Raw genomic sequence first — 14,571 nt, 5'->3', positions numbered from 1 at the left:
CTTTAAAAGGGTACAATTAACTTGCAAGGTTCACTCCAATAATGCCAGTTATAAATGCATGTCAAGTTTAATATGAGTATGTCAAAAGTACTGTTTTTTTTTTTTTTGGTTTTTCTGTAGCTCGTTTGGTTTTTTTTTAATTATAATAAGTATTTCTTGAAAACGTGCTGCAATAATCAGTTTAGTGTATTTAATTTTTTTGTGTGTAAAAATATCTGCTTTACAAATTGAAAGTGAACTATTGCTAAAATTTACATGTTTAAGTTACATTAAGCAAAAGCTAATTGATTGGGTCCTACAGGCAGGGCCGGATTTGGAAGTGTGGAGGCCCCGGGGCAACGACGGAGTGGAAGCCCCTAATCAGGGTTCGAAAATATCATTATATTTTCGAAAATATCCGATACTTTGATGTATATCCCAATATTTTGATATATATATGTATATATCCGATATTTTCGACCCGTGAAAGTTAGGATATTTTGTAAAAAATTTATTGTGGGGGCCCCTCTGTTGTGAAGGCCCCGGGGCAGTAGCCCCGCCTGCCCTCCCCTAAATCCGGCCCTGCCTACAGGCACCCCGCGTGACCATTTGTGTGATGTTTGGCACGCAAGTTCTACCGGGTTAAACGAGTAGAAGTGAAAATGTGAAAAATAGTTCCCACCTACACAAAAAGCGCACGAGATTTTTCACTAAACTGCTGTGCTTGTTACTGAAATGTCTATTAAAATCAAATTACTAAAAATTAGATGCTATTTTATGTCAAACACATGAACAATAAAATAATAATATAATTTTAAAACTCGTTTCAGCAACATTTAAAAAAATAACTTCAGAACAAAGTAACAACATTTTGCGTTTTTTCACCACTCAAAAATAATTATTATTAAGTTTCTTACAGATAGGCATCAAAGTTAAACTATTAACTTCGTTTTCGCTGAACCTTCTTCCATGCTATTTCTGTTTTAAATTAATCCTTTTTTAAATTTTACCAGAAATTGTTTTTAGTTTTTATATGTACTTTTTAAAATTCTCTAAGCTTTGTGCTAAACGTCATTTCAAGCATCATTAAAATAGAATAGATACCAATTTCTACAGTTTTCTTGTAATTCTAATTGCTGATTATTTTGTACTTCCAGAAAGCGTATTGAAACAAAATTTTATTTTCCGCAATTAATTCAGATGGGGGAGAAGCACCATGCTGTTCATGTTATTTATTTATATATTTATTTATTTTTTAGGAAGACCATAAAACCAGCCTTGTAAATTTATGTTCATGAAACTTGTGATGCATTTTTTACACATTTTGTTTGTATAAATTAAATATAATGCAGTATACTCTCAGCAGTACATTAAAAAGATCATGTTATGGTACCTCTGAGGTAAACATTGAGGTAAAGAGGGGTACTTCAAAATTATTGTATATTAAAACAAAAGTAAATATAAACATTGTGCTTGTTAAAATAATCTAGTATAATAAGTGCATCTTAATTGTTGTAGTTCAATGTTCAAGAGCATTTTCTTTTTTTAAATATTTTAAAGGAAATATTAACAGTTATCAGTCGTTGATATTTAATCCGATGATAAAATATTAGAAAAATGTACAGTTATCAGTTAGGTTCGCAACTATCTTCAAGCTTGGCAACATTTGTCGATATTTCGTAAAATTTGGAGCCAAAAAGATTCCCCAAAAACGATATCAACTAGAGGCTATCTTATCAGTTTTTCGTGAATCCATCTTGTACGGAAAAGCAGGAGGAAACTATACTTTAAAAACAAAGGTAATTTTGAACGAAAAATAATAGAAAGCATGCTAAATTTAGCAATAAAACATCAAATTGAGCACTTTGAAGCTCAGTCTATTTACGAAATTGCAACAGTAGCATACAACATTTAATTAAGCCAACCATCAACCTCAATTCACCCTACCTTAACACATACTTCGAAATAAATGGGGTTATAAACGTTATTCCTGCATTTATATGTCAATCTGTTTCTTAAATGTACTGATACCAGTCTATAATACAGTTAATATTTTTTACCAATTTGCAAGGATTTTAGAACAAAGTCATCAGCAGCTTACTCGTGTACAGGGTATTCCGTTTTAACCTGCAAGACCTGTATTTTCGCAACCGTTAGTCCTAGGTGCATACTTCCAAATGAAAAAATGATCAAAATCAAATGCAGAGTTAAGATATTGAAAGTTTGAAGCGAAAATAAAAGGGAGTCAAACAAGACAAATTTCACTATTTCTACGTGCCCTAGGTCCTCTAACTTATACTTAGGGAAATAATCTCCATTGAAAGATATTACTAACACAAAAATTTGGCACTTGTGCGACCAAAACTCAAAGAGATATTCGAGTTCAAAGATTTTAGGGATTATATAGAAGTTGAGATTGGAACTTAACGCCCGTTCAGAAGAATGACAGGTTGTTGAAGTAAAATAAAAACGAAGTATTTAGATTTTTCAGTGTAATTCAAAAATAAATGCAAATGTTATGCCATGATACGCAAAAACGCGCTACAAAACCTCAATCAATTTGAAAAATCACACTCTCTGCACAAATATAATTTTTAACTCTTGTTAACTGCTATATTTTCTCCCAAAAGGTGTTATTGACGGCGAGTGTAAAGTGGTGTAAGTCACAAAACGCTGCGTTTTACATCTCGGTGAATATTGGTCGTACCAATGTCAAACTTTTTGCATTGGCATTATTTTTCAATGGAGATTATTTCCTTGAATATAAGTTAGGGGACCTAGGGCACGTATAAAAAATTACATTTTGTACTTTTTGACTCATTTTTATTTTTGCTTCAAACTTTCAATATCTTAACGGTGCAACTGTTTCGGAACATTTTTGTAATTGGAAGTATGTATCTAGGACTGACGGTTTCGAAAATAGAGGTCTTGCGGGTTAAAACGGGTTAAACCCTTCACACTAAATGCAACGGGCATAAAGGAACATTGGACTTAATTCCAATTTATAAAAACAAATGAAAGTACTTGCTTTAGTCTGAACATATATCTTTATAAAAAAATAAATAAAAAATTTATCGCAATTTAAAAAGTGAAAATTAACGTCTTTCGGTGTACCGCATTTTACCCCATCGGCCCACGTTTCACTACCTAACTCAATAAAACTGATGTTTTTTTTTTTTTTTTTTTGTAAAGTTTTTTAAAAGGGTTTCAATGTCGCAAGCAACAATACAGTTGTATCTAATGTGTTGGTGCTTGTGGCATTAAAACCATTATTAATAATTTTTCAATTACAAAAAATGTTTTAATTGCTAAATGATACAACGTTTCACTTCCGAGAAAAAAATTAACTGCAATTTTACTGTATAATCGTAACTGTTTTATCTATTTTTAATGCGTATTCAAATTACTAGCTGCAATTTATATGACTACTTTTATTTTACGTTAAATGAAAAAAAATAGTTGATCATTCTTCCGCTGAAAAATAGGCTGGAAAAAAAGTTCTGATCATATCTTTGGCTCACTTTCAAGCTTGACATAAATGTAAATGTCATTAAGGTCAAATAACATCAACTTTTCATGTTCTGCTAAATCAAAAATAATGAATCTGAGACCAGAGATATATTTAAAAGATTTGTTTAAAAAATAAGCCAAATTAGAAAGTACTTTACTGATGTGAGTTTATTTTCTAACACAACTTAGTACACAAAACGCTCTTTAAATTAGTAGCAAAACAGGTTTCAGGAGGAAAAAGGGAGAAGAAATAGAAATATGACATTTAGAAATACAAAATCATGTAAACCAAAAATAATACTGATTAATTCATTGCGTGATTTCAAGAATATGAAGAAATCAGCCAGTTAATTAGCAAAATTAGAGATATAAAATATATGTCTAAACACCATGCAGCTCAGATGCTATTGATAGTAATTATTAATTACATGAATGAATTAATTTTAGGTTTTACATGGGTTTTTCTCATAAACAAGCTGTTTTAATTATGCTGGCTTTGTGTAATAACGTACAGCGCACGAAGAATAAAATTTGAATAAATGTCTTTCATCTGATCTCATTTATATACAATAACAATAAAACGACTTTATTGCTTATGTTATATATTGCTTTTACTACATTTACTATCTTCTTTCCGGGAAACCATTTTTTAAACGAAGTCAAATTCTTCCGAGTGAGTTTCTAAAACTTTTAGTATTACACAGAAAACGTTAAAATTTGTTGCAAATGTCGAGGTATAAAGAAAAGGTTATAGGCCATGCATTCATCCACTATATAGTTTAACAGATTGTAACTATCTTACCTCATTTTTAAATGGCTTCTTATTTTAAAAATATATTTATGTTTAATGCACTACCTCCAATGCCGTATGGTCGTATGTCCGTAGCACTTCTAAGCTCTTCTTTGATTTCAAAATTTTTCTTCAATCAGAATTTACGTCTTTAAACAGAAAATTTTCTGCAAACTCATTCTCCATTTTTAAATCCATTTTTTGTGCACACCCACCGGATAACATGTAAGATAATTTTTAGTTAGTAACTAACTTCAAAATGACACTTTAAACATTATTTCAATACAGAAAAAAAAATTAAGAAATGAATTAAAGGAAGTTGAAAATCTCACAGGCTTTGAGAACTGCTTCCGAACATTGAAGCACTGCTAACAGAAGAATTTTTCACTTTTGCACTAGATGTAAATAACTATTTGCCGCTTTTAAAATTCCAACCCTCGTATAAGAGTAAAAAAAGCACATGAATGATAGGCACTGACGAATGTTTTGAGACGGGGGAAAACGGTTTACATTCGCTAACAAAAACCAACAAATCGAGTAGTGACATCGGGTCCCAAATTTCCCCCATTTCATTTGTAAATTGTAGAAAATTTTAGCAACATTTTTTATAAGCTATAATTGATATAATGAATTACATATACGAAAGTACTGATACTATAAAACTAAAACACATGAAAAACATTTTTAAAAAATGCACTGATTTACTATTATTGTAATCTTTAATCGATTGAAAAATGTTTGGGAAAGTTCTAAACTTCCACGACGATAGGTTTGGAAAGCAGCGTAAACTATAGTGGCTCAATAGACCCCGGTTAACGGTTTTATTTTTGTTTAAAGCGTTGTTTACAATTTAAGAGACTTAACAAAATTTAAAGCACGTCAGGTGCTTTTAACTGAGTCACTGAACTCAATGTCTCCAGCCAACTCGATGCAAGTATTCAATAATGAGTCTTCGTTTTATAATGTTTTATATGCAAGTGATTCTATTGTCAATATTCATCGATCTTTTAAACTTGTGGTGGATCCAACAATATAAACTTTAACTTTCTGCTAAAAAACGAACTTTCATTTCCACTAGAAATACTAACTTTCACTTCCTCTCAGCAATGCGGCAGAAAAAAAGCCGCCATTAATGTGTTAGTAGCAGTTCCTCTTCGCGCGTGTTAGCTTGTGTCGTGTTTCTGCGCTCGTGCAGAGCGGCTGGTTGATTAGTTATGTTCGCGTTGACTATTTAATTTGTTCTTAACGTTTTAACACTTACCAGTTCTTAATAAATGTGTTTTAATCTTTAACTAAGATTGTTCGTCGTCTCTTGAGATAATGTTCCCCGCCTGAAAGTGCTCTACACGCAACCATCAAATTGATAAGTAAAGTCACAATCAAAGAAGCGACTCAATTGGCGACCGGTGGGGTACACCAAAGACTCCTTTTCAGTGGGACTGCACATAATCTTCTATTCGTACTCCTATGACCTTTTTGGAACACGTGGCTTAATGACGACGCACTTGGGACCAAAATTTAAGTTATCAATTCAAATTTTGATTATTTCGGTTATTGATTTGACACCACAATCTGAAATAACTGTTATGAGATGCTGGTACGACGCTAAATTAACAATTGTTATTGGGAAATATCTCACGTCCAGGTTTTGAACCAAATTTTAAACCAAGATTTAAACCAATGATTATATAAAGAATAAATACCTTTGTGCTTAAAAATTAAAAAGTCAGTAATCCAACGTTATTAAGCACAAAACTTGGAAATGATTGCAAAAATCTGCAATCATTTCCAAGTTTTGTGCTTAATAACGTTGGATTACTGACTTTTCAATGATTATATATTCATTAAAAATACTTTAAAAAGCTCAGTGGTATTAATTGCAAGCAATCTTCATTTTCTTCATTCTGTCTATTCCCGGAGTTTTATGATTTCTATCAAGCAAGTCTCATTCTAAAAAAATGTTTTGGTTACCCAAACTTGTAAGGTGAAATTTTGCGTGACAACCATCAAACTACGCATGCCTCATAAAAAGTGGAAAACCTCTCAAAGTATTGTGTATTCTGTTTAAGCTTCCCTCTAAAAGCTATTGATTTTGAGAAAAAAATCTCTCTCTTTCCATACATATACCCTATCTAAAAAAACATAAAGCGCTACTTTGATGACATTGTTTATAGCGAAATGGGTTTTATTACTGTTGACGAAGATAATTACAGAGCTTTATATGCTTCGAAAACTTGCAATAGTTCTTTTAATAGCCTATAAAATGTTTAAGATTATCGACAAGGTTTTTTTTTATAATAAGCAATTAAACAATTACTTTTACAATGAAAATAGCATCTTCTCTCTAATAAAATATGAAATACAAGAAGGGGTTAAACATTTTTGTTTTGAGAACGTATTACAACGCAAGGAAACATATGTGTGATTTCACACGCACTAAAATTGTTTATTAAATGAACAATTCGACAACATTTGTCTGTGCATTTTAGTGACAATTTCTACAGCTTTAAATTAAAAGCTTTGTGTTTCTTCTTTATTTAAATAAATCTAATTCATTTGACCGATGATATAGCGATGAACTGCGACAATATTCATCATAACAACAATGATTTGTTCATCATTAACATATACTGTATAATATGAAACAGTACTATCGGCCAGTAATGATTCCACGTGTGTAAGTGTGTGTGTGTGATTGACATTAAAAAAATATATGAAAATTTAACAAAAAAAACATTAATGGCCTATAAAAAAAAATAGTTCTTTTGACACTTCAGTAAACTAGTTCACAGAACTTTTGGTGCTCAGGAAATAATGATTGAATAGTGTTAGTACTAAAAAACGATAAAATAAAGGTACCTTTACTGTACGAAACATGTAGAACATAACATATTAAGAGGTTTAGCTAGTTAAATACTTACAAAAACATTTTACGAAATCTTTCGCGTCTAACAAAAGCATCCCAACAGTTTCATTGATGAAAGATTTATCAAAAAAAGTATTGCATTTAAATAAAAAGAGCTGGAAAAGAAATTACTTTCAAACAAGAAATGTAGTGAAACTTGTTTCTTAAAAATATGTGCTTAATGATTAATCTATACTTCCAATATAAAACCGAAGAGTTTGTTTGAACGTGCTAATAACGTTCTACTTAAGCAGTAACGTTTGAACGTAACTACTGGTTCGAATTGAAAAATTATTTTTGTGTTGAATACTCCATTTATTGAGGAACAGATTGACCGATTTTTTTGTAATTTCAAATTGAATGTTTAATTAAATGTCTATGACATCCTAATGATAAATAATCTACGAATTCCTAATAGATGGCGGGGTACGTTAATTCAGCAATAGGGCACTGGCCGACAGTGTCCATAGCTGCGAAGAACCTTGCCGCGCAGCTCAGACGTTTACGCTATTGTGGGACTGTTGTGGTCAGTGAACTGATTTTTTTTTCGATATTCTGGTCCATAATTTGATTTTGTAGGATTTTTCTAATGGGTTTTGTTTTTATCTTTTTTCTTCAACGTTTGATTGTGTTCTTGTAGTTGAAGATAGTTACTTATCAAAGTAAATAATTTGATTTGTCGTATTATTCAATTATGATTGTTTTTTATAACGTTTTTATTATAGTATATTGCTTATTTGGCGAAAAATTTTAAATCTTAAAAAAAACCCGCTTCACTCGCTAAAGGGCAGGGTTGCAGTAGCTGGTAGCTTGGCGCGTTAATAGATGAACTATACAGTTGAAATATTATTTTGAGTTTTAAAGTTACTGTTACTCTTATTGTGTGTTTTGGCGAATACAATTAAATTCCAAAGAGACTAATAGGTTTTTTTTTTTTTTTTGAAAAGGTGTGTACGCATTTTAGTCGAAGAAAAGTGATCATTTCACATCAGAAAGGGGGGGGGGGGGCGTGGGGTTTTTAATCCCAAGGGTTTTCCTTTAAATTCTTAGTACGAGCATTCCCTTGCGGTAACTGCTAGTTTATTATAAAAGGCTAATTTGCTATGAATAGCTCCTAAACATGTACTGCGTTAATCATAGATCGATCTTCTTGTTAAAAAATAATCAATCATTTTAGACATTGCTAATCATGTGTCACAACAGAAAGTTAAAAATGTATATAAAAACCATTGAAGACAAGGTTTATTAAAATTTACCTAAACAACGAAAAATTCCAAGGAATACACAATCAAGTGCTAAAATAAGCCATCAAAAATATGTCAGAAACTTTAGTGACAGTATCTCTAATATTTTGTTTTCATCGATATAATTACAAACTCAATGACTTAAAAATTGTATGCAGTTCACTAATTTTTATTTACTCTGCATAGAAAAAGAGTCATTGTGAGGAAATTTGAATGTTTTATTCCTATATTGATTTTTTTAAAGAGCTTCACAGTAGAATAAAGCTTTCATTTGAAATGGTTTTATAAAATAGGGAGTTTCAAGTGTAACTATTTCAGAAATATTTTCATATTCAGTTTTATACGACAATTTATTTACAAATGGGTAATGTAAAATCTTTAGTATTGAAATTAGTTTCCAAGTATATTGAAGTCGTTCTTATTTCTTAGAGAATAAATATTACGATATTTTACTGATTCTTTTTAAATTTACTTATAATGTTAACGTTCCTAAAATGTACATTATTTAATGAGTTATTTATAAAAAAAAACATTTTTTTCCAGATTTTAGGATAATAAAACCAAATGTTCGACAAGTTTTCAAACAAGAGATCCAGATCTACCCAATCGGTTGCAATTTTCGATCATTCTCTGATGGGAGAAAGCTTTAAAAGCAAGAAAAAAAAGTGAAGAATTATTTAAAATGTTTGATATTTCTACAAATAATTCTACAAAGAATGTTTCGCAATTTAATTATGTTTTATTTTCTTTGCTTTGTACTAAAGGTCATAAAATCTATTAAGTACCAAAATCACTAGATTTTGCGATGTTTGAAGCTTTGTTTACACGAAGAAAAATTTACGTGCAGTCGAGCTCGCTTCTGACAAGCTTGAAGCGACCACGATATATTCTCACCATAACCATATGCTCGTAAAATATTTCCTTAAAAAAAAATCCATACTTGCTTTGTTTGTTATTTTATATCTGTACAGCTCAAAAACAAAATGGTTAGCTTTCGTCAAAATATCTTACTGTCTCTTTCTTGAGATTTTCTTAGGCATAGCTCTTAAAGCATCGCCATGTGCACAATCTTTGCTAAACATCACAAGCTATAGATTATTTTGAGGATAGTCAGCTTGAGACTCTGCACATTTGTTGTTACCTTATCTTTTTCATCTGTTTAAGCTTGAACTTTAGCTACCAGATCTCGAGAAATAAGTATATCGAAAAAATAACACTAGCGTCAACAAATACATGATTTTCAAATGCTGCACTCTACTCCACAAAATTACAAAAAAAAAAGTTTTAAGACTTATCACTAACTTTGAGTTAACTTAGTCAATAGGAATTTTATGAATCACAAAAATAATGCTCACTTTAAACGGGATTTGCTTGTTAAAAGCAAGTTTATGAGATTTAGCATTGCACCAACAAGTACTTCAGGTCTCCTGGTCAATCCCCCTGGTTAAATCAGGGCTCGTAATCAGTGACTTCGACTGTACTTACAAAAGGGTAGGTAAAATAATTCTCTAAAAATGAAATTAATAATGATGTCACCCGCATCAGATAAAAACATGTTGCACCTCTGTATATATGGTCTATATTGTGTTACTTGAAATTATACCTGGTGTGAATTAATTTATAACGTCAGCATTTTTTCAACAGAGAGAATTACAATTTATGTTCATGAAAAATCAGATCATTTCTTTCACGTGCAAAAGTGCGTCGACCTGTTCTGCAAGTCTTGCCAGAAAACCATTGCGGCATTTTTATTTCTCGTACTTTCTTTTTAAGAGCGTGAAGCGGAAGAATACATACCTCGGTCATCTCAGAAAATGGATAAAAAAGTAAAAAAACAGCCACAGGTGAAGAGAGAAAGAGAGGAATTCATGGTACCTGGGCTTTACTTTCCAACGTTCATGAACAAAGGATTTGTGAAATCAGGAAAACCAAGCCGGGTACGGCCCAGAAAGTGAAGATATCGCTGAAATGTTAAGATATCGAGCGAACGGAGGAGAATTGAAAAGCCAGAAAGCTTCAGGATTCACCTTTTTTATTTCTGACGGACGGAAACGGGCCCCTGTAATGCCTGGGGGCTCTTTTCAGTTTTTATCTTTTCTTGTTGTACCAGTCTTTTTTTTTCCTCCAACCAGGTAATTGGATTTCTTCTGGATGAAATGAGATTTACTTTGTTCGGCATGCGTATGCGAAATTTTCGTGTTCTGGAAATATGGGATGAGGCATGGAAACTAACAGAAAGGTTTTGTGATATAACGACGCTTAAGCAAAACTTCTTAAAGGAGTTATGCTAACCAAGTTTGCTTTTTCGCAGATTTCATTCAGTTTTCCTAATGCGGGAGTCCTTCAGGTAAATATTTAACTCACCTGAACTCTTTACCTGAAATTAACAAGTGAAATCTTGGGGAGAAACTTTGCGAAAGTAGAAAATTGTTGTTTCGAACGAACAAAGTTTATACGTTTGTAGAAGCAATGCACGTTTTTAAATTGACAAATCCGGAGCATTCTGAATTATTTACTTTTACTTTTTGCGCCCAAAAATTTTACCCAATGAAATAAAAACCTTAGAATTGCAAAGTACAAAATAAGTTTTTTTTTTTTCTTAAGACTGAATGGATATCCAATACTACATTTTAAAGCTTGAGAAAAATTTGAACATGGTGTTTGAACAGTAAAAAATATTTTGATCTTGATAACCAAATAGTTTATAAGTTGCTTGGAAAAAAAGTAGGAGAAAAATATTAATTTGTTTTTTAGAATAAAACTTTGAAACATTTGTTTTCAGACTAATGGGAATACACTAAATTGCTTTTGTTATTTTTTTGTAAATTTACCTTCTGAAAATAGAAAGTTCATTTACTAATTTAGTTTATTTCTATTTAGATAATTGTATCATCAACACATGCATGAAAATAAAATAAACCAACAAGTAAAATGAACATTCGACGATGAGTGTTCATTTCATTTGATATGCATTTTAGTCTTAAATTTAAACATTAAGAAACTAGTGAGTTTGTATGGCACATCATTTTGTAAATAATGTATTTTGAAAGTAGGTGTTTGTTTCTAAACTTCTTAAATCCCTTTTATAGCAATCGTTTCATACAAATGGTGTTTTGTATAATAAATTTAGACTAATTAACTTACTGTTTTTTTTTTTAATATTATCACGCATATTTTTCTATCGGGGACGCGTATCTGAGATATACATTAAGAGGTAATTTCCTTTTATAGCTTTAGGCCGTGTACCGCAACGGACCTTTGACAATATCTATTCTTTCACTTGTCTCGACTCCTAACAAAAGACATTATTAAAATATGTTTATCATCAGTAGCAGTCTGCACACTTGCTGTTTGTATCTGACCGATACGCGCGACTGTGTAAGTAAGTATGAATTTAATTCTGTTATGCTTAAACATTACACATTTTTCAGGAACGGACCCTTGATATACGTTTAAACGGAGCTCCACCTTTTAATGACATTTTCCTCTGAAAATATAGAACATCAATTGTAACAAGAACTTCACTAAAACAGTTACGCGTATCTTTTATTCTCACTGCAAATATTTTGACACGATTCTCAACCACACGTAAAAATTACCTCAAACCATAATCCAAAATTACAAAGTGCACTAGACTCATGAGGTTCAGCTACGAAACATGGCAAAAATTTATGTGTAAATTGGTGTATCTAAGAAATACACGCGACATTTTATGTAAGTATAGAGACCGTGTCTACTGGAAGGTTAAAGTGTTGGTTAATGTTGCAGTTTTCCATGAATTCTGGTCAAAAGAGAAATATATGCATAAAACTCTGGATAGGTTATAGTTTTAACTCTTTTTGGATTGGGCACTTATGTTTGTTGATATTGCTTAGCTTTTTATTGGCTGATCTTCAATGAAAAAGAGCACCTTTGTGGTGAACAAAGAAAGGAAGGTTTTAACATACTTTTATATTTTGTAGATGTAACTATGACTAACCGCATGACCTTTATTTTTTATGCCAGCCTCGAGTCTATACTTTTCAATTCATTAGGAAGCTTAATTCTTACTTTTTAAAGGTTATATATTTTATATTTTCCCATTTTTTCATTTAAAAAAATTTTAAAATTATTTTTGACTATCCCACGTACACTTTTTAAAATCTAAAACTTGAACATCGACTTGAAATTGAAACAACGACTTTAGTTCGTTCTTTCAATACTAAAAGAGTCCTGTTTAAGCTAATATAAAAAACTTTGGTTGACATTTTTTTTCCGTTTTGTTTTTAAGATAATCTAAAAGAAAACATACTCTAAAAACAGCAATGAAAGTACACATTTTTTTAAAGTAAGGATAGGCGTATTTAATTGAGATGTAAATTTAAAATCGTAACAACTTAATTAACAAACTCGCTATCATGATAGCAAAAGGTTTTTGCACATGATACATTATTAGGACATTTTCATACGACAAAATGTATTAATGTTATATTTAACCATATCTAATTGATTTTATGAGGCTATATAACATCATTTCCCTTTCAATGCCACTTTCAACTATTATGTATGCAAATAAAATAAATTTAAGTCCAGGGATGGAGTTTGGCATGTTTTATTTGCCACTTATAAATTAATGACAATTTTTAAAACCACAAATATTCTTATTCTTCATCTCATAAGAAGCAAAGTAATTTATTTAATGAATAACTTCTACAATGCACATGTTATTGGAAATAATATTTATATCTAATAAAGTGCCTCATCTCCTTAAAACGCCCTCACGGGACCTCTCGGGTTAATTTTCCTTTTTATGAAAATAAACCAGGACTTTAAACTGATTATGAGCGGAAGATAAGAGAGAAAGATGTTTGCATATATTCATGTGGACATACTTCCTTATCGCTTCCTTACGATTACCAGGACAAAAACTAATTTTCGTGATAGAATGAAGTTCCAGGCCTTCTTATTATACAGGAGGAAATAAGTGGAATAACTCTGCGAGTATTTATACTGTCTTTTTGGATTAAAAAAAAGTTAAAAGGTCATTAACTATACTTTTGCGATCAATGTGTGTCTATTCATCTTTTGTTTTAATTGAAGTTGTTCACTTGCATGATTTTCATAATTAATGAAAAGTTCATCTTGTTTTTCAAACATTCCTACTATTTTCTTTGAACTTGAATGCATAAAAATAATCTTTATAATAGCAAAATATTACACTAGGTTCAGGTAGTATAACTGATGGAGGTAAAATACATGCATGATTAAAAATTTAGTATGAATAAATTTATTTTTCATAAATAATCATGCTATATGTATACAATAGTTATATAAATTGTTTACAACTGGAATAATATATTTAAAGTAAGTATTTCGTAATTTTAATACGCCTGCTTAAACTTTTCTTAATCAAAGTTGGGTCAATTGGGATGGTTACAAAAAAAAAAAAAGAAAAAAAGAAAGAGATAAAATTTTGTACGTTGCATCTAAGAGTTTAATTGTGCAAGATAATTTTTCCTCTTAAACTATTTTCAAGAGAATAGAATTCTGTTTTTATTTATCTCAAACTGTTTTCATTTACATCAGAGACAAGGGTGTAAAAGAAAACAGATATTTCCTTCCCATGAGGTTGATGTAGGTAAGAACTGGTGACATACACACATTGTGAAGATGCTTAAGAAGTTTGAGAGCAATACTACTTAATAGATGGCTTATGTACCGTCTACTACCTCCAAATGAAACAGAGACCTTTTTTTAAAGGAAAACCGTGTGGAAAATTTGGTTATATGACAAATATATATGGAATACAAACACAAGTAAATTTATATCGAATCAAAATACACTAAAAAATTTCGAAATTTCGGAGGTTATTTCAGAGCAGCTTCTTTTTTTCGCACTTTTCCATCAGTTTCCTGCGAAAAACAAGTATATTTTCCAAAAGTTTCCTAATTCACTACAATTTTAATTAATAAAGACTTCTTTGATGCAAAAAGCATTTTTAGCTGCCAGTGCATGAGACATTCAGTTTCGTTACTATATGTTTCGTCATCAGCTTAGTTGTGACTATTCCAGATTGACTGAGCCCGAAAGGTGAGTTGTTTTTTTATTTCAAGTTTTGTAGTCTTACATTTTCCTCTCCAGCAGGTGTACAAATGTGATGTAAC

The sequence above is a fragment of the Uloborus diversus genome, chromosome 3, assembly GCF_026930045.1.
Source record: "Uloborus diversus isolate 005 chromosome 3, Udiv.v.3.1, whole genome shotgun sequence".
In the NCBI taxonomy this organism is placed as follows: Eukaryota; Metazoa; Arthropoda; class Arachnida; order Araneae; family Uloboridae; genus Uloborus; species Uloborus diversus.
This window is presented reverse-complemented; position numbering follows the sequence as displayed.